General features: G+C 40.4%; 1 protein-coding gene across 2 annotated transcripts in view; it reads right to left on the reverse strand.

The window, feature by feature from the left end:
- The window catches only part of PCDH19 (protocadherin 19), a 130192-nt gene that overhangs the window by 28992 nt on the left and 78596 nt on the right, over positions 1-22604 (reverse strand). The gene's annotated exons all lie outside the window — the stretch shown is intronic.

Here is a 22604-nt window from a genome sequence, read left to right on the forward strand (position 1 = left end):
CAGAGGCAGTGTAGTATAGAGCGTACACTGTAGGCTCTGGAGCAAGACTGCCTGGTTCAAGTCTCAGCTCCACTACTTAACAGCCTTATTGGGAAATTACTTAAAATGATTCTCTGTGTCTTGGCTTTTTCCTTCCATCTATAAGACAGGAATAATAGCACTGGCCTCCTGGGTTGTTGGGATAGTTAAAAGTATGTATGTGAATGTTAGCTCACTCAGTCATGTCTGACTCTTTGCAGCCCCATGGACTGTAGCCCTCCAGGCTCCTCTATCCATGGGATTCTCCAGGCAAGGATACTGGAGTGGGTTGAATGCCCTTCTCCAGGGAATCTTCCCAACCCAGGGGAACCCAAGTCTCTTAGGTCTCCTGCATTGGCAGGTGGGTTCTTTACTAAGACTACCTGGGAAGCCCCAGTTAAAAGTATAAATGCATGTAAACCAAGCTAAAGAGTGCCTAGGACAAAGGAAGAACTCAATACATATTTAGGTCAGGATGCTCTAACTCTTTGGGAATATAAAGGAAGGGATGCTGGGAAAGATCCCATGCTAAAGACATCAACCTCATCAGGCTACCTGAGTGGCCCAAATGCCACTATTAATTATTCCCCTATATTATTATCCCATCAAGATATCAAGTGCTTGGAAAGAGAGATCAATGAGTTTAGCAGATATTTTGGAATAATTAGGACCTTGGGGAAATGGAACATGGAACAGGTAAGTTTATATGTGGGAAGCAGGAAACAAAGAAAACCCGAAAATGCAGGACCCTGAGTAGTAGGGCTAACAGTGACAGAAACTAACAAAACCCAAGGGGAGTATTAGATGCCAGTGCTCCCAAATGGAGGGGATGGGGCAAACAGATAGATATAGTCACAAAATAGACACAATTTTGCCAAAGGCTCACCCTTATACACTCCTTCTGAGAACGTGACGAATGCTCTTTCCCTCTATGCTTTTTTTCTTTCTTTGTTTCTAGGCACAAAACTAATTCTGACTCTCTGCTGCAGTAGATTTCATCACTTAAGTGAGGGGGCAGAGGACACATGCAGAATGCATTCAAATTTTAAAAATAGATCACAGAAAGGAAATATTGACAAGATGCTTAATATGCTAAGTCAGTTCAGTTCAGTTCAGTCACTCTTTGTAACCCCATGGACTGCAGCACGCCAGGCCTTCCCGTCCATCACCAATTCCTGGAGTTCACTCAAACTCATGTCCATTGAGTCAGTGATGCCATCCAACCATCTCATCCTCTGTCATCTCTTGCTCATCCTGCCTTCAATCTTTCCCAGCATCAGGGTCTTTTCAAATGAAAGCTCTTCACATCAGGTGGCCAAAGTACTGGAGTTTCAGCTTCAACATGAGTCCTTCCAATGAATATTCAGGACTGATCTCCCTTAGAATGGACTGGTTGGATCTCCTTGCAGTCCAAGGGACTCTCAAGAATCTTCTCCAACACCACAACTCAAAAGCATCAATTCTTCTGCACTCAGCTTTCTTTATAGTCCAACTCTCACATCCATATGTGACTACTAGAAAAACCATAGCCTTGACTAGACGGATCTTTGTTGGCAAAGTAATGTCTCTGCTTTTTAATATGTCGTCTAGGTGGTCATAACTTTTCTTCCAAGAAATAAGCGTCTTTTAATTTCATGGCTGCAGGCACTATATGCAGTGATTTTGGATCTCAAAAAAATAAAGTCTGTCACTGTTTCCATTGTTTCCCATTCTATTTGCCATGAAGTGATGGGACCAGATGCCATGATCTTTGTTTTCTGAATGTTGAGCTTTAAGCCAACTTTTTCACTCTTCTCTTTCATTTTCATCAAGAGGCTCTTTAATTCTTCTTCACTTTCTGCCATGAGGGTGGTGTCATCTGCATATCTGAGGTTACTGATATTTCTCCCCACAATCTTGATTCCAGCTTGTGCTTCATCCAGCTCAGCATTTCTCATGATGTACTTTGCATATAAGTTAAATAAGCAGGGTGACAATATACAGGCTTGACATACTCTTTTCCTATTTGGAACCGGTCTGTTGTTCCATGTCCAGTTCTAACTGTTGCTTCCTGACCTGCAAACAGATTTCTCAGGAGGCAGGTCAGGTGGTCTGGTATTCTGATCTCTTCAAGAATTTTCCACAGTTTGTTGTGATCAACATAGTCAAAGGCTTTGGCATATTCAATAAAGCAAAAATAGATGTTTTTCTGGAACTCTCTTGCTTTTTCAATGATCCAGCGGATGTTGGTAATTTGATCTCTGGTTCCTCTGCCTTTCCTAAAACTAGCTTGAACATCTGGAAGTTCGCAGTTCATGTACTGTTGAAGCCTGGCTTGGAGAATTTTGAGCATTACTAGCGTGTGAGATGAGTGCAATTGTGTGGTAGTTTGAGCATTCTTTGGCATTGCCTTTCTTTGGGATTGGAATGAACACTAACCTTTTCCAGTCCTGTGGCCACTGCTGAGTTTTCCACATTTGCTGGCATATTGAGTGCAGCACTTTCACAGCATCATCTTTCAGGATTTGAAACAGCTCAACTGGGATTCCATCACCTCCACTAGCTTTGTTCATAGTGATGCTTCCTAAGGCCCACTTGATTTTGCATTCCAGGATGTCTGGCTCTAGGTGACTGATCACATGATCGTGATTATCTGGGTCATGAAGCTCTTTTTTGTACAGTTCTTCTATGTATTCTGTCTACCTTTTCTTAATATCTTCTGCTTCTGTTAGGTCCCTACCATTTCTGTCCTTTATTGAGCTAAGTATGAGAAGTTAAATTGGAAGAGGCACTTGGGACAGGGAAGAAAAACAGGCTGCAGCACACACATTTGGAATGACAGTAAGAAACTGAGAACACAAAATGCTTCTGGTTGCTTAACAGGGAGCATAATGTGAGAGGGAAGATGGAGTGGAGTGGAGAAGCTGACTTGATATCTTATATGTAAGGGCAAGCTATGATAAGCGCAAAGCCCACCAATTAACAATGGAAGTCAGTCATCTGTTATAAAATTAGAGGCCAGGGTGGGGGGGGCAGGCAGATAACACCAAAGCACCCAAAGAAAAAACAGGAATTGCTTTCTAAAATACAGGTACATAAATGTAAAACAAAAAGATCAATGGGCAAGAAGATTTCTTAGGAACGGAAGTGGAGAATCTGTGAAACAGACAAAGGAGAGCCACTTAATTCAGTGAAAGTGTAAGTGTTAATCACTCAATTGTGTCCAGCTCTTTGCAATCCCATGGGCTGCTGCTCACCAGGCTCCTCTGTCCATGGAATTTTCCAACCAAGAATACTGGAGTGGGTTGCTATTTCCTTCTCACGGGATCTTCCCAACTCAAGGATTAAACCTGCATCTCCTTATTGCAGGCAGATTGTTCACCATCTGAGCAACCAGGTAATTCAGGGGCAAAGTATATTTAGGATCTTTCTTATCTTCTGTTTCTCCATCCAAACCACATCAGAGACATTGGCCTAGGTTCTTCTCACAGACTAATTAGCATCTCAAAAGGCTGAATAACAGAATCACTGGAGATTATTAAAAAATAATCTAAAAAATATTTTTCACGTTGTTAAAAATGTCTCTCATAATGAGCCAAATGGAGCTCTGAAAGATTGCTAAATCCTCCATTTCATGTGAATTAATTTCCCCTAAAGATTGAAAGGCACCAAAAGGAACAATTTTGGTCATCAGAATTGGGACTTGCATCACCAGGAGATGGGCTAGGAGTCCTGAACAAGTGAATACCTAAGAAATTGAAAGAAAGAGCTAACCATTCCATTTGGGGAAGGCAGAGGTAGCTGCCAAAGCAACAAAGAGGGAACATCTGTGTTCTTCACTTAGGGGAAAGACCTAATTAAGTTGAAAATTGCAAACTATTCAGAAATTGATGATTCAGTAAGGGAAAAGGAAGACGAGAACATGAATCGGTTGTAAAAGGAAAGGAGGACCATTTCCACAAAAATACACACACTTGAAAGCAGAGTTAAGCTAAACACACGTAAACAAAAGTCAAAGAGGAAGAACTCAGAATGTTTAATCCACGCTATCTTCACCAATGTTTCACCCTAATCTCATTTGCCACAACAGAAGGATTTTTACAACCCAAAGCCCCATGGATGAGTCACATTTCCTATCCTGTCTTGGTCTTTAGAAATACAAAGGAAAATCTAACTAACATGCCTCTACTTCCCCTTCTACATCTACTTCATACTTTCATACTAATGAAAATTGAACATTCATAAAGAATCAGCGATAATAAGTCCCTATAAATCATTCCAGTCCAAACTCTTCATCTATAGATGAGGAAACTGGGGCCCAATATGATAAGGAAGTAAGTCATTTAAGATCACAAATGAAGTCAGTTACAGATCCAGGACTTGAATACAGATGCCTGAATCAGGATTTTTCCCCTCAAACAACAAAAATCCCAATAAAAAGAAAAAACAATAGGAAATACCCTAATAAATATTAGGAAGTGAAGAGTAATCATAGGGTGCTTTAACCATGTGGAAAATATTTTTTAGATCATCTGTGAGAGCCTTCTCCAAAATGCCCATACAGTACCACAAAGAACCAACCAATCTAGAATGACTGGGGCTCAGCAAACTTGCAGTCCCTTAAGTGAGAAAGAATGAAGCCATCTGATAAAACAAGACATTTATCTTAATGAGAACATTTGACCCCAAATAGTCCAGATCAGAGGAAATGATGAGGGGAACAGAAGCTAAAGATTTTAATTTCATCAGGCATTTTTGAAAGAAAAAGTTTTAAGCCCCAACGTGAGTAAGAAATTATCAAGGTTAGAGGGAAGGAAACTTTAAGAAAACTCAAGCTGTGATTCAATTGAAGTGTTATGGTCAATGAAATTGCCAGTGACACAGATTGCACAGCAGGCCAAATCAAAGAGTAAAACGTTAAACAAAATAAAAAGTCAATATCTATACAGATGCCAACACTGTAGACACACCCATGTACTATCAAACATGCCCCCTGGGCTAGTTAGGAATGCCATTTCTTTCCTTCCATCTCATAGCAATGCTTCTGCCTCCCTGATCTTTCTGGCTCCACTGTTATATTCAGCTGCAGTTTCCCTAAGCAACATGTCTTCTAAATTGGAGGACATAGTCCTTTCGTAACAGGTATGAAAACTTCCTGCCAATCCAGTAGCCTTTGAGATTTCAAATGGAAAAAGAACAATGCTCTGGAGTCACATAACAAATCCAGGAAATATAAACTCTCTTCTGATTCTCACCCTGTCTTAATCATTTTACCTCTGGCATCTATAGAATGGGGTGGATGAGAACTGCCCTGGAGATCAAACATTGGTGGCTGGCATCTGTTGTTTGGTAGTATTCAAAGCAATGAAGTGATCAACATTTGTCCACTAAGGGTCTTCTCTATTCATAGGAGTGTGTTATGAGCTGTGTGGAAGGAGGGGAAAAGTAATAAAGAAGTCAACTCTACCAAATGAAAAGAAGCCATAAAAATCTTCGATAAGGGAACACGGTAACCCAAGAAATTCTTGATGTCATTAAAAAATCTCTATGTTTCATAAAAACATAATGATGATTCAGAAGTTGCCCCTAGAAGAAAAGAGGACAGAATTATGCTGAGCTTAAAAGAGGGAGATTTGGAGAAAAAACTAAAAAAACATCAAGGGGAAAAGTGGGGGAGGGGAGGGGGCAGAGTCTATAGTAAAGTTAGCAGCTAACAACTGACCCCATAGAAGAAATGACAACAGATTTGGCTTACTGTGTTAGATTTAAGAAAAACGGTTTGACTGTGAGACGTGTGACATGGTAGCCAAGGAGGAGGCCTAAATGATGTTTAAGGAAAATGGAGACAGGTACCAAGCAGGTATGGTGAACTTGCTTAGGGAAAGAAGAATGAACAGACAATCTAAATCCACCATGCCCTTGTTTGGCCTCTAACACTAGAGTGAAAAGCCCCTTCTTGATAGAACTTCACTGATCCTTAGTTTTTAACCATAATTTTTTTCTTTAAGAAACCCAAAGCCTGGACAGGACAAGTAACTTGCATACAGGCACACAGCTATGAATTTGTGCAGCATAATGAGAACCAAAAGCCCCTGACTCTCAGGTCAGTAATTATATGCTAAACTAGATTGGGCTGATAGTAAAGTGCTCAGGTCGAAAGGCAAGGAGAAGAATGGCAGAGAAAAAAATAGCTATCTGACTCACAATTATATTATACCAAGAAAAGGTATTCTACACATATAAAAAGCATTTTGGTTATTGATCCTAGCAACATTATTGGAATATTGCTCATCAGCCCCTCTATAAATATATGAATTAAAATTTTGAGAGGTTAGTGACTTATCCAGGGCTCTGTGATAAATAAATAACAGAGCAAAAACTACACTTCTCTTTACCCTGGGCAACAAGGCACTAAATCATTTTAGGACTATAATGATCTTTTAAGGATTTTGCATATTGCCTGTGACACAGATTACTGGATTCTGTGTGGATTATGTGGATTGCAATTATTAGGAAGGCAAAAACTATATCCTTCCATTTACATTGATCATCAGATGTTATGTTTAAGCTAGGAAAGATTGTTTTTGATTTTCAGAATCTGTCTTTTAAAAAAAAAAAAACACCGTGTGTTCCTGTGTTAGAAGTCCTTTTTGCTGCTGCTGCTGCTGCTGCTGCTAAGGCGCTTCAGTCGTGTCCAACTCTGTGCGACCCCGGAGATGGCAGCCCACCAGGCTCCCCTGTCCCTGGGATTCTCCAGGCAAGAACACTGGAGTGGGTTGCCATTTCCTTCTCCAATGCGTGAAAGTGAAGTCGCTCAGTCGTGTCCGACTCTTAGCGACCCCATGGACTGCAGCCTACCAGGCTCCTCCGTCCATAGGATTTTCCAGGCAAGAGTCCTGGAGTGGGGTGCCATTGCCTTCTCCGTAAGTCCTTTTTGCATCTCCCTAATTCCATCCTGAGCTTCCCTGGTGGCTCAGTGGTAAGGAATCTGCCTGCCAATCCAGGAGACGTGAATTCCATCCCTGAGTTGGAAAGATCTCCTGGAAGAGTAAATGGCAATGTACTCCAGTATTCTTGCCTGGGAAACCCCATGGACAGAGGAACTTGGTGGGCTACAGTCCATGAGGCGCAAAAGAGTCAGACATGCCTTAGTGATACAGTTCAGTTCAGTTCAGTTCAACGCTCAGTCGTGTCCCACTCTTTGTGACCCCATGTACTGCAGCACGCCAGGCCTCCCTGTCCATCACCAACTCCCGGAGTTCACTCACACTCATGTCCATCGAGTCAGTGATGCCATCCAGCCATCTCATCCTCGGTCGTCCCCTTCTCCTGCCCCGCATCCCTCCCAGCACCAGAGTCTTTTCAAATGAGTCAACTCTTTGCATGAGGTGGCCAAAGTATTGGAGTTTCAGGATCAACATAAGTCCTTCCAATGAACAGCCAGGACTGATCTCCTTTAGAATGGACTGGTTGGATCTCCTTGCAGTCCAAAGGACTCTCAAGAGTCTTCTCCAACACCACAGTTCAAAAGCATCAATTCTTCGACACTCAGTTTTCTTCACAGTCCAACTCACATCCATGCATGACCACTGGAAAAACCATAGGCTTGACTAGATGGATCTTTGTTGGCAAAGTAATATCTCTGCTTTTCAATATGCTATTTAGGTTGGTCATAACTTTCCTTCCAAGGAGTAAGCGTCTTTTAATTTCATGGCTGCAATCACCATGTGCAGTGATTTTGGAGCCCCCCCAAATAAAGTCTGATGCTGTTTCCACTGTTTCCCCATCTATTTCCCATGAAGTGATGGGACCGGATGCCATGATTTTCGTTTTCTGAATGTTGAGCTTTAGGCCAACTTTTTCACTCTCCTCTTTCACTTTCATCAAGAGGCTTTTTAGCTCCTCTTAACTTTCTGCCATAAGGGTGGTGTCATCTGCATATCTGAGATGATTGATATTTCTCCTGGCAATCTTGATTCCACCTTGTGCTTCTTCCAGGCCAGAGTTTCTCATGATGTACTCTGCATATAAGTTCAATAAGCCTTGACGTACTCCTTTTCCTATTTGGAACCAGTCTGTTGTTCCATGTCCAGTTCTAACTGTTGCTTCCTGACCTGCATACAGATTTCTCAAGAGGCAGGTTAGGTGGTCTGCTATTCCCATCTCTTGCAGAATTTTCCACAGTTTATTGTGATCCACACAGTCAAAGGCTTTGGCATATTCAATAAAACAAAATTAGATGTTTTTCTGGAACTCTCTTGCTTTTTCCATGATCCAGTGGATATTGGCAATTTGATCTCTGATTCCTCTGCCTTTTCTAAAACCAGCTTGAACATCTGGAAGTTCACAGTTCACGTAATACTGAAGCCTGGCTTGGAGAATTTTAAGCATTACTTTACTAGCGTGTGAGATGAGTGCAATCGTGTGGTAGTTTGAGCATTCTTTGGCATTGCCTTTCTTTGGGATGGGAATGAAAACCGACCTTTTCCAGTCCTGTGGCCACTGCTGAGTTTTCCAAATTTGCTGGCACATTGAGTGCAGCACTTTGACAGCATCATCTTTCAGGATTTGAAACAGCTCAACTGGAATGCCATCACCTCCACTAGCTTTGTTAGTAGTGATGCTTCCCAAGGCCCACTTGACTTCACATTCCAGGATGTCTGGCTCTAGGTGAGTGATCATACCATTGTGATTATCTTGGTCGGGAAGATCTTTTTTTGTACAGTTCTTCTGTGTATTCTTGCCACCTCTTCTTAATATCTTCTGCTTCTGTTAGGTCCATAACATTTCTGTCCTTTATTGAGCACATCTTTGCATGAAATGTTCCCTTGGTGTCTCTAATTTTCTTGAAGAGATATCTAGTCTTTCCCATTCTGTTCTCTTCCTCTATTTCTTTGCATTGATCACTGAAGAAGGCTTCCTTATCTCTTCTTGCTATTCTTTGGAACTCTGCATTCAGATGTTTATATCTTTCCTTTTCTCCTTTGCTTTTCGCCTCTCTTCTTTTCACAGCTATTTGTAAGACCTCCCCAGACAACCATTTTGCTTTTTTGCATTTCTTTTCCATGGGGATGGTCTTGATCCCTGTCTCCTGTACAGTGTCACGAACCTCCATCCATAGTTCATCAGGCACTCTGTCTATCAGATCTAGGCCCTTAAATCTATTTCTCACTTCCACTGTATAATCATAAGGGACTTGACTTAGGTCATACCTGAATGGTCTAGTGGTTTTCTCCACTTTCTTCAACAATTCCTTGCTAGTCTTTGTATATGTCCTCACTCCCTCACTCATTCTCTGTCCTTCTCTCTCTCCAACTCAATCTACTGGCAAACACAAACATGTCATAAGGTCCGTTATAAGCCAAAGCATTTTATGACACAAAACCACAGCCTGCCAACTAAATTCATTGCAGTATAACCAGTGAAGATGAGTCATCTGACTTCACAAACAGCTCTAAACAAGGCAAGAGTAAAAAGAAAGAAAGAAAATTCATTCATCAACTGAGTACCTGAGTGGCTCTCTCTTGGCATTTATAAAGAGAGAATATTATAAGGGGCTTTGGTTGAGTTTTTTTTCTATCATTAACAAATTCATTTTTTCACTACAAAAGAGGCAGAAATCCAAAGACACATAAATTCCCATCATTGCTCAGATGACACTGTCCCCTTGGACCTGCTGTGAGCTCATTCATATGATAAGGAGATATGACCTTTCAGGTACTAGCTGGGTATTTTTCAATCCACTGGCAGAAAGAAAGAATAGAAAGGGTTCTTTGCAGAGTGCCTTTTTTTAGAGAAAAATTATAAATGAAAAATGTATCTCCTCATTTATTTTTTTAATGAAAGTCTGGGCATGAGGTAGAAATAACAACAAAAAAAAGGAATCAAAATGATGTCCCATTAGCCATTTAAGAGCAGTGAGGTAAGAGGAGAGCAGGGAAGGATAGAGCCCCTGGGAGTTGGGATATGCACATTTTTGCAGAGGGAAAGCAAAGCAGAGTCAATGCCAACAGAAAAGAACTAAAACTTTGCTTGCCTTACCACAGGTGCTCAAGAATATGTGCATTTTGTAATGTAAATTAACATGGACCTCTCTTCGCAGTTCCACAATGAAACCAAGAGGATCCTGTGGGGATCCTGGGCACAGAAGCCTTTCCATGTCCCCCATTTCTTGTTTGTAGGAAAGAGACTCCAGCCTCTGTGACCTTCTCTGACTTCCAAAGGGCAGATTTAAACAGTTGCTAATTAGGGAAGGGAGAGGAAGCAGAGACAGGCAAGGAGAGCAGTCAAGAAACAATAGTGAAGCCTTGGGACAGGATCCTGATTTTGCCTTAAGGGATATACATAAAAATATCTTTGAGCTCTTCTCCAGAATTCAGTTCAGTTCAGTTCAGTCCCTCAGTCCTGTTCCACTCTTTGTGACCCCATGAAGCATAGCACGCCAGGCCTCCCTCTCCAGCTCCCAGGGTTTACCCAAATTCATGTCCATTGAGTCGGTGATGCCATCCAACCATCTCATCGTCTGTCATCCCCTTTTCCTGCTGCCCTCAATCTTTCCCAGCATCAGGGTCTTTTCAAATGAGTCAACTCTTCGCATCAGGTAGCCAAAGTATTGGAGTTTCAGCTTCAACATCAGTCCTTCCAATGAACAGCCAGGACTGATCTCCTTTAGGATGGACTGGTTGGATCTCCTCGCAGTCCAAGGGACTCTCACAAGTCTTCTTCAACACCACAGTTCAAAAGCATCAATTCTTCTGCATTCAGCTTTTTTTATAGTCCAACTCTCACATCCATACATGACCACTGGCAAAACCATAGCCTTGACTAGATGGACCTTTGTTGGCAAAGTAATGTCTCTGCTTTTTAATATGCTATCTAGGTTGGTCAAAACTTTCCTTCCAAGGAGTTAAGTGTCTTTTAATTTCATGGCTGCAATCACCATCTGCAGTGATTTTGGAGCCCAGAAACATAAAGTCAGCCACTGTTTACACTGTTTTCCTATCTATTTGCCATGAAGTGATGGGACCATGATCTTAGTTTTCTGAATGTTGACCTTTAAGCCAACTTTTTCACTCTGGTCATTCACTTTCAACAAGAGGCTCTTTAGTTCTTCACTTTCTGCCATAAGGGTCATGTCATCTGCATATCTGAAGTTATTGATATTTCTCCCAGCAATCTTGATTCCAGCTTGTGCTTCCTTCCATGTGCATTTCTCATGAGGTACTTTGCATATAAGTTAAATAAGTAGGGGGACAATATACAGCCTTGACATACTCCTTTTCCTATTTGGAACCAGTCTGTTGTTCCATGTCCAGTTCTAACTGTTGCTTCCTAACCTGCATACAAATTTCTGAGGAGGCAGGTCAGGTGGTCTGGTATTCTCATCTCTTGAAGAATTTTCGGTTTATTGTGATCCACACAGTCAAAGGCTTTGGCATATTCAACAAAGCAAAAATAGATGTTTTTCTGGAACTCTCTTGCTTTATCGTTGATCCAGTGGATATTGGCAATTTGATCTCTGGTTCCGCTGTCTTTTCTAAAACCAGCTTGAACATCTGGAAGTTCATGGTTCATGTAGTGCTGAAGCCTGGTTTGGAGAATTTTAAGCATGACTTTACTAGTGTGTGAGGTGACTGCATTTGTGTGGTAGTTTGAGCATTCTTTGGCATTGCCTTTCTTTGAGATTGTAATGAAAATTGACCTTTTCCAGTCCTGTGGCCACTGCTGAGTTTTCCAAATTTGCTGGCATATTGAGTGCAGCACTCTCACAGCATCATCTTTCAGGATTTAAATTGCTCAACTGGAATTCCATCACCTCCACTACCTTTGTTTATAGTGATGCTTCCAATGGCCCACTTGACTTTGCATTCCAGGATGTCTGGCTCTAGGTGAGTGATCACACCATCATGATTATCTGGGTCGTGAAGATCTTTTTTGTACAGTTCTTCTGTGTATTCTTGCCACCTCTTCTTAATATCTTCTGCTTCTGTTAGGTCCAGACCATTTCTGTCCTTTATCGAGCCCATCTTTGCATGAAATGTTCCCTTGGTATCTCTAGTTTTCTTGAGGAGATCTCTAGTCTTTCCCATTCTATTGTTTTTCTCTATTTCTTTGCATTCATCGCTGAGGAAGGCTTTCTTTTTTTCCATTTTATTGATTTATTCATTTATTTTTTTAATTATTTATTTTACTTTACAATATTGTATTGTTTTTGACATACATTGACTTGAATCCACCATGAGTGTACATGTGGTCCCCATCCTGAACCCCCTTCCACCTCCCTCCCCATTCCATCCCTTTGGGTCATCCCAGTGCACCAGCCCCGACCATCCTGTATCATGCATCGAACCTGGACTGGCAATTCATTTCACATATGATAATTTACATGTTTCAATGCCATTCTCCCATATCATCCCATCCTCACCCTCTCCCACAGAGTCCAAATGACTATTCAGTACATCTGTGTCTCTTTTGCTGTCTCGCATACAGGGTTATCATTACCTTCTTTCTAAATTCCATATATATGCATTAGTATACTGTATTGGTGTTTTTCTTTCTGGCTTACTTCACTCTGCATAATTGGCTCCAGTTAAATCCACCTCATTAGAACTGATTCAAATGTATTCTTTTTAATGGCTGAGTAATAACTCCATTGTATATATGTACCACAGCTTTCTTATCCATTCATCTGCTGATGGACATCTAGGTTGCTTCCATGTTCTGGCTATTAGAAACAGTGCTGCGATGAACATTGGGGTACACGTGTCTCTTTCAATTCTGGTTTCCTCAGTGTGTATGCCCAGCAGTGGGATTGCTGGGTCATAAGGCAGTTCTAGAAAGCCCAGTGATAAATCCACGCACCTATCTTTGACAAAGGAGGCAAGAATATACAATGGATTAAAGACAGTCTCTTTAACAAGTGGTGCTGGGAAAACTGGTCAACCACTTGTAAAAGAATGAAACTAGAACACTTTCTAACACCATACACTAAAATAAACTCAAAATGGATTAAAGATCTAAATGTAAGACCAGAAACTATTAAACTCCTAGAGGAAAACATAAAACAGATAAATCACAGCAGGATCCTCTATGACCCACCTCCCAGAATATTGGAAACAAAAGCAAAAATAAACAAATGGGAGCTAATTAAAATTAAAAGCTTCTGCACAACAAAGGAAACTATAAGCTAGGTGAAAAGACAGCCTTCAGAATGGGAGAAAATAATAGCAAATGAAGCAACTGACAAAGAATTAATCTCAAAAATATACCAGCAACTCCTGCAGCTCAATTCCAGAAAAATAAAAGACCCAATCAAAAAGTGGGCCAAAGAACTAAACAGACATTTCTCCAAAGAAGACATACAGATGGTAACAAAGACACGAAAAGATGTTCAGCATCACTCATTATTAGAGAAATGCAAATCAAAACCACAATGAGGTACCATTTCACGCCAGTCAGAATGGCTCTAACCCAAAAGTCTACAGGCAATAAATGCTGGAGAGGGTGTGGAGAAAAGGAAACCCTCTTACACTGTTGGTGGGAATGCAAACTAGTACAGCCACTATGGAGGACAGTGTGGAGAGTCCTTAAAAAACTGGAAATAGAACCGAGAAAGGCTTTCTTATCTCTCCTTGCTATTCTTTGGAACTCTCCCAACAAATGGAAGATGTTACCATCCTTCATTCCAGAGAAGATCAGTTTGATAATATCACGAGAGAAACTCATCAGGAGACTACCTGAGGCCAGTTTAAAGGAACCAGAGAAGTTCACCAGGAGACCATCTGAGGCCAGATTAAAGAAGTGAAGGCCCTACACACAACCTGATCCTTAGTAACCCCACTGTTGAACCCTTGCTATAAAACTCACCAAATCCTCCTAAGTTGGGACAGATTTTGAGGCATTACCCTGCTGTATCCTCTTTGCCTGGCAAAGCAATAAAGCTCTTCTTTCTACTTCACCCAAAACTCTGTCTCCAAAATTCTACTGGTCACTGGTGCACAGAGGCCACATTTTCAGCATCAGTAAGAACTTTTTGTGGACACTCTTTAATATCTCAAACCAAAGACTGGGCTTATTCAGAAACATGATTTGATAGTAAAGGCAGCTTTTCAGCATTCAGATATTTCACAGTGAGTAATTCAAATAATTATTCAGCATTCATTTGGACATTGACAGCTCTGGGCAAACTCATGAGGTTGTCATCTTTGACAAACCATTTTAGTGCTTTTCCCCAACTGCTGACTCTTATAGTCTTCACTATTCTAGAAACCATCCTTCCTCCCCACTCACCCCAAATCCCAAAGTTAGAAACAATTTAATAGCACTCATTTACAATTTACTGTGAAACAGAATAAATGCATTCCCTCTTCCCAAAGGCTACTTGAAATTTGAACTATGATTGTAAAATTAAATGCCTGACCCTCTGTTAAAGGTATTATAGACAGCAGCAAGCAGATGAGAGGCTCTGAAATCATGCAAAGTAGATATTTTGAAAACTGAAATCTCCATAGTAATAACAGCACTTTCTATTTTTGAGCACTCACTATGTGTCAGGAAGTAACACTAAGTGCTTTACCTAGATTATCTCACAACCACCCTGATAAATTAATTTCTGTGTTTACTCCTATTTTGTAGATGATAATATTTAGGGCTCAAAAAATAAATAATTTGAGTAAAGTTAATAGCTACTAAGAAGCAAAGATAAGCATGGCACTTTGTCTTATTCCAAAATCTGTATTCTTAGTCACTATGATGCTATGCTTATCTTCAGATTTACAGACACACTAGTGGTGTTGATCTTAAAGAGAAGGAATAGGGTAGAAGCTGTTTTACTGACTCAGTGGGACTTGCTTATATTAGTTGGAGCCTGAATTGATGGGACCGTGTCTAGAAGATTCTAATGACAATTAGAATTCTCGGGTTTACCTGTGAGGATTGGGTATGACACCAACCTTATGGAAGAAAGCAAAAAACTAAAGAGCCTCTTAATGAAAGTGAAAGAGGAGAGTGGAAAAGTTGGCTTAAAGCTCAACATTTAGAAAACAAAAATCATGGCATCTAGTCCCATCACTTCATAGCAAATAGATGGGGAAACAATGGAAACAGCGACAGACTTTATTTGGGGGGGCTCCATAATCACTGCAAATGGTGACTGCAGCCATGAAATTGAAAGATGCTTGCTCCTTGGAAGAAAAGCTATGAGCAACCTAGACAACACATTAAAAAGTAGAGACATTACTTTGACAACAAAGGTCCGTCTGGTCAAAGCTATGGGTTTTCTAGTAGTCATGCATGGATGTGAGAGTTGGACTATAAAGAAAGCTGAGTGCCTAAGAATTGATGATTTTGAACTGTGGTGTTTGAGAAGACTCTTGAGAGTCCCTTGGACTGGAAAGAGATCAAGCCAGTCAATCCTAAAGGTAATCAGTCCTAAATATTCATTGGAAGGACTGATGCTGAAGCTGAAACTCTAATACTTTTGGCCCCCTGATACAAAAAACTAACTCATTGGAAAAGACCCTGATGCTTGGCAAGATTGAAGGTGGGAGGAAAAGGGGATGACAGAGGATGAGATGGTTGGATAGCATCACAGACTCGACGGACATGAGTTTGAGCAAACTCCAGGAGTTGGTGATGGACAGGGAAGCCTAGTGTGCTGCAGTCCATGGGGTCACAAAGAGTCCATGAGGGGAAACATCATACTTATGGAAGCCTTAAAGTAGACTGTGTTTTTGGAAAACTGGATTTTAAACCAAAGATCCAAAGCAGATAGTTTTATGAGCCCCTAATTAGCATCACAAAGGAAATACCAAAAGGTTAATGAGAAATGGTTAGTTTGGAATGGTGGCTTCCTGGTGCCAGCTCCAGCAGCTCAGACTGTTTGCAGACTCATTAGCTGCCTAGATTGATCATCAGCTGAATTCAGGAAGTGCTCACTTGCTGTGTTAGCAGAAGGCTAGTGTGATTTGAGACATCTACACTATAGATAACTAACTAGGACCAAACAGTAAGGTAATGTTTTCTGCAGTCAAATAAGGCAGGTTTTCTTTGCCTTCAACTTCAGTTGACATCAATTATAAATCTGAAAGTGTTTGGTGAAACTCTGAGATAATGAAACTTTCTAAGTTGACGTCGGTACAAACAAAGGTCTGGCTCCAGGTCCTTAAGATCCAATTTGTGCATAGACACCATATTTCTGAATTCACATTTTGTGCTAAGCAGAATCATCCAGTGTAAGAAAATCCAAACTTAATAGTACTCACAAATAATCACTCAACTTCTAAAATGTACAGCTTGATGGACAGTGAGTCAACAAAAAGAATTTGCACTTTGGGCTTTACTCTGGACTTTGCCACTGATCTGTGTTCTGACATGAATAGAGTCTTCAAATTCTTAGTGTATCAGTTTTTCTTCCAGAAAAAAATATATGGAACAGATAATTATATGAAGCATCTCTCTGAAATAAAATGGTTCCTTGAATTAAAAGAACTAAATTTTCTAACTAGTGATAATAATAATAATAGTTCCCTAAATTTAATAGAGTTCACATTTGCATATGAATGATGGTTCAGCTTCTGCATTGGACGTGCTTCAGTTTATCAACAGTTTATATGACTCTCACAAGCTGGAGGCATTTTTTTTCCCAATAAGCTGATTTTTAAATTAAATTAAAATCAAAACCATTCTTTTGGTTTATTTCCCAGATTAAAACAACTGACAATCTCATTAATAATTGAAAACATCAGGTGGTGATGTCTTAGAACAGTCTGACCAGTCTATCTTGGAACCTATATCATTCCTCTTCCCCCTTTTTCCATATATTAAAAAGGAAAGATTCTATTGTTCACTCAGGTTGGAAACTCCATGGAATGAAAGAGGAAGGAAGAAAGCAAGTAGTCAAACATCAATTATTATCCAAACTAAGAAGAGAAAAGAGAGACTATATGAGCTTAGAAGTGGTGAAAGAAGCCATATATTGGAAAAAGTATCTCTGGATTTGAATTAAAAACTCATGGCTGGGAAGCTGCCTTGCTGTAATTGACTAAAATTACCAAGTTTCTCCAGGTGATTACAGTAGTGTTTGTTTACAGATATCTATTAAAAGGGAAGCAACATAATGAGTTGCACTTTTATTTTAAAGCAGACTACAGTTGAACTCCTGCATAATTTAGTATAGGTATTAAACCACAAATTAGAAAGAACTTAAGATCAAGATTGCCAGAGAAATCAATAACCTCAGATATGCAGATGATACCACCCTTATGGCAAAAAGTGAAGAACTAAAGAGCCTCTTGAGAAACGTGACAGAGGAGAGGGAAAAAGTTGGCTTAAAGCTCAACATTCAGAAAACTAAAATCGTGGCATTCAGTCCCATCACTTCGTGGCAAATAGATGGGGAAACAGTAGAAACAGTGACAGAATTTTTTATGGGGGGGGGCTCCAAAATCACTGCAGATGGTGATTGCAGCCATGAAATTAAAAGACACTTGCTCCTAGGAAGGAAAATTATGACCAACCTAGACAGCATATTAAAAAGCAGAGACATTACTTTGCCAACAAAGATCTGTCTAGTCAAGGCTATGGTTTTCCCAGTAGTCATGTATGGATGTGAGAGTTGGACTATAAATAAAGCTGAGTGCTGAAAAATTGATGCTTTTGAACTGTGGTGTTGAAGAAGACTTTTGAGAGTCCCTTGGACTGCAAGGAGATACAACCAGTCCATACAACCAGTCCATCCTAAAGGAAATCAGTCCTGAGTGTTCACTGGAAGGACGAATGTTGGAGCTGAAACTCCAATATTTTGGACACTTGATTCAAAGAACTGACTCATTGGAAAAGGCCCTGATGCTGGGAAAGGTTGAGGGCAGGAGGAGAAAAAGGCAACAGAGGATGAGATGGTTGGATGGCATCACCGACTCAATGGACATGAGTTTGAGTGAACTCCGGGAGTTGGTGATGGACAGGGAGGCCTGGCGTGTTGCAGTCCATGGGGTTGCAAAGAGTCAGACACGACTGAGCAACTGAACTGAACTGAACTGAAGACTTATCTAACTGGAGTACGGGAAGATGAATGTGTTTTTAAGGTTTTGACTTCTGTCAAAAATCTTCCTGTTCAAATAAGACAGGAACCTGAAGAGTCTCATTTGCCATGAAAGTCAAAATTATTAAGATTTGAAAGAAGTGAAGATATGATGTTGCCTATTGTTTCAAATATTTAATAGCTTACAAGTTTGTTGACTATGCCATTGTGAAGAATAATGGAATAGAATTATTGTTTCTGATAGCCAGAAACCCTCAAAAGACAAAATGTCTCTCTCAGGAGGCCACCTCAGTGAAACAGAACTTTGAATGAATTCACCCAGAATTCATTTTCTGATAACCTTCTTTGGCCCCTTCTGAATTTAGTACCTTTCAAATCACCCCTGGTACCTATATATCTCACCTATTCTCCAACTACAACAGTAGATAACCAGTATTTACCATATCCAGTATTTTACCATAATACCTAAAATGCCACAATATTCTTCTAACTTTTCACCTGCACACAAATGCTTAGTACTGAAGGATTTGCTCTAAAATGACTCTATATGCTGATAGCCCACTGATAATCTCTTTAGGCCACCATGGATAACTGCCTTATAGTCTCTCTGCATGGCAAAATAACTGATTTAAGGGCTCCATCCTTCCTAATTGCAAAAGCATCTGTTTTGACTCTACACATAGACATCACCAGATGGTCAACACTGAAATCAGATTGATTACATTCTTTGCAGCCAAAGATGGAGAAGCTCTATACAGTCAACAAAAACAAGACCAGGAGCTGACTGTGGCTCAGATCATGAACTCCTTATTGCCAAATTCAGACTTAAATTGAAGACAGTAGGGAAAACCACCAGACCATTCAGGTATGACCTCAATCAAATCCCTTATACAGTGGAAGTGAGAAATAGATTTAAGGGCCTAGATCTGATAGATGGAGTGCCTGATGAATTATGGAATGAGGTTCGTGACACTGTACAGGAGACAGGGATCAAGACCATCCCCATGGAAAAGAAATGCAAAAAAGCAAAATGGCTGTCTGGGAAAGCCTTACAAATAGCTGTGAAAAGAAGAGAGGTGAAAAGTAAAGGAGAAAAGGAAAGATGTAGGCATCTGAATGCAGAGTTCCAAAGAATAGCAAGAAGAGATAAGAAAGCCTTCTTCAGTGATCAATGCAAAGAAATAGAGGAAAACAACAGAATGGGAAAGACCAGAGATCTCTTCAAGAAACTTAGAGATACCAAGGGAACATTTCATGCAAAGATGGGCTCGATAAAGGACAGAAATGGTATGGACCTAACAGAAGCAGAAGATATTAAGAAGAGGACAAGAATACACAGAAGAACTGTACAAAAAAGATCTGCATGACCTGGATAATCATGATGGTGTGATCACTCATCTAGAGCCAGACATCCTGGAATGTGAAGTCAAGTGGGCCTTAGAAAGTATCACTATGAACAAAGCTAGTGGAGATGATGGCATTCCAGTTGAGCTATTTCAAATCCTGAAAGATGATGCTGTCAAAGTGCTGCACTCAATATGCCAGCAAATTTGGAAAACTCAGCAGTGGCCACAGGACTGGAAAAGGTCAGTTTTCATTCCAATTCCAAACAAAGCAAATGCCAAAGAATGCTCAAACTACGCACAATTGTACTCATCTCACATGGTAGTAAAGTAATGCTCGAAATTTTCCAAGCCAGGCTTCAGCAATACGTGAACCATGAACTCCCTGATGTTCAAGCTGCTTTTAGAAAAGGCAGAGGAACCAGAGATTAAATTGCCAACATCTGCTAGATCATGGAAAAAGTAAGAGAGTTCCAGAAAAACATCTATTTCTGCTTTAGTGACTATGCCAAAGTCTTTGACTGTGTGGATCACAATAAACTGTGGAAAATTCTGAAAGAGATGGGAATACCAGACCACCTGACCTGCCCCTTGAGAAATCTGTATACAGGTCAGGAAGCAACAGTTAGAACTGGACATGGAACAACAGACTGTTTCCAAATAGGAAAAGGAGTACATCAAGGCTGTATATTGTCACCCTGCTTATTTAACTTATATGCAGAGTACATCATGAGAAATGCTGAACTGGAAGAAACGCAAGCTGGAATCAAGATTGCTAGGAGAAATATCAATAACCTCAGATATGTAGATGACACCACCCTTATGGCAGAAAGTGAAGAGGAACTAAGAGCTTCTTGATGAAAGTGAAAGAGGAGAGGGAAAAAGTTGGCTTAAAGCTCAACATTCAGAAAATGAAGATCATGGCATCCAGTCCCATCACTTCATGGGAAATAGATGGGGAAACAGTGGAAACAGTGTCAGACTTTATTTTTTGGGGGCTCCAAAATCACTGCAGATGGTGACTGCAGCCATGAAATTAAAAGACACTTACTCCTTGGAAGAAAAGTTATGAGCAACCTAGATAGCATATTCAAAAGCAAAGACATTACTTTGCTGACTAAGGTCCGTCTAGTCAAGACTATGGTTTTTCCAGTAGTCATGTACAGATGTGAGAGTTGGACTGTGAAGAAGGCTGAGCACCACAGAATTGATGTGTTTGAACTGTGGTGTTGGAGAAGACTCTTGAGAGTCCCTTGGACTGCAAGGAGATCTAACCAGTCCATTCTGAAGGAGATCAACCCTGGGATTTCTTTGGAAGGAATGATGCTAAAGCTGAAACTCCAGTGCTTTGGCCACCTCATGTGAAGAGTTGACTCATTGGAAAAGACTCTGATGCTGGGAGGGATTGGGGGCAGGAGGAGAAGGGGATGACAGAGGATGAGATGGCTGGATGGTAACATGGACTCGATGGACGTGAGTGTGAGTGAACTCCGGGAGATGGTGATGGACAGGGAGGCCTGGCGTGCTGCGATTCATGGGGTCGCAAAGAGTTGGACATGACTGAGCGACTGAACTGAACTAAACTTATGCTGTGCATAAGTTTCTAAAAAACAACTCTTCTGATGGTTCTAAAGGTCAGTTCAAACCTTTTCTAATTCGGTCCTTGGTGATTTTTCCATGGCTAAAGTTTTTTGGGGGGTAAGCCTTGTAGGAAGAAAAATTGAAAAGACTTCCTTGTCAAGCCACATTTCCAAAGTAGATGTGTCAAATCAGCTTTCATTGGCCCAAAATAAACAGATAATGAGCCATCTGGTAAGGGCAGAGATCAAAAATACCTGGGGCAAAGACCTGATCCTGGATGATAAAAAAGCATCTACAGTAAGAAAGGAAAGCTATCTCACAGATATTTTGCCTATACAATAAGGAAGTAATACAGAATTTTGGTATTCTTGAAATTGCTTTTTAAATCAGGACTCAATTCTTCATATTTATTTCATAAGAAAAGGGTTAAAGGGAAGATGAACAGAAAAAAATATTTCATAAATATTTAAATGGAAAGTTCAGTTTGTTTTCCTATCCTGATGCATTTTATTTATGGTGCTTAACCATCTTAATGATGGAACAGAAATGATGTTAAATAGATTGAAAAACCCAGAGAAGATAATGATCTTGATATTTCAATGGACTGTTTCAGTATGTGAACCAATCATATGATTTATCCCTATAAAACAATTTGATTTGCTTCTCATCTGTTGTCCGATTGCCAGCATCCCTACTTACCATGGCCTACAGAACTTGCTTTACCATGAAGCAACTGGAAAAAATTCACCTAGCAAATCACCCAAATAGGGCTTAATTTTATCTCACATGCTATCTCAGGGCATGGCTTCCAGTATTCCTCCAAAGGAATCCCATTACACAGAAGTGTCTTTTGAAAAGGATTTTGCTTTCCAGCTGAAGTTGTCTTAATTAATGTCTTCACTGATCCCATGCAATCTATTCCATACTGGACCATTTGTGCTACTGGGCCATAAACTCCTAGAGAATGAAATTCTTAACTGTTCCATGTGCTCCCTTTATAGAGCCTCCATCCTCCAATTCTTTCCAAGTGCTCAGAAATATAGAAATTCTCGGTGTCAACCAGTCAGGAAAGACCTCGGTATTTATTCTCTTGATGAATAATGAATCCTTTACTATAAGTAATTATTAATAATAATAAAACTTAAAATAGACAGTGACTTTGAGACAACTAAAAGCTCTAAGTGGATCAAGAAAACATTATTATATAAAAAAGTGGAAGAATGCTTTTATTTCAAAGTAGATAAACTTGAGCTATCCTAAAAGAATTCTCTGACCAAAAAGCCCAAGCCAAAAGAACGCTAGCAAACAACCACTAAGAGCATGAATGTTTCCATTACTTCGGCTATGCTGTGCTTGTCGTTCAGGCACGTCCGACTCTTTGTGACCCCATAAACTATAGCCCACCAGGCTCCTCTGTCCATGAGGGTTCTCCAGGCAAGAATACTGGAGTGGATTGCCATGCTCTCCTCCACAGGATCTTCCCAACCCAGGGATTGAACCCAGGTCTCCCACATTGCACGTGGATTCTTTACCGTCTGAGCCACCAGGGAAGGCCAAGATTACTGGAGTGGGTAGCCTATCCCTTCTCCAGTGGATCTTCCCGATGCAGGAATTAAACCAGGGTCTCCTGCAATGCAGGTAGA

Source organism: Oryx dammah, unplaced genomic scaffold (genome assembly GCF_014754425.2).
Source record: "Oryx dammah isolate SB20612 unplaced genomic scaffold, SCBI_Odam_1.1 HiC_scaffold_23, whole genome shotgun sequence".
NCBI classification, from domain to species: Eukaryota; Metazoa; Chordata; class Mammalia; order Artiodactyla; family Bovidae; genus Oryx; species Oryx dammah.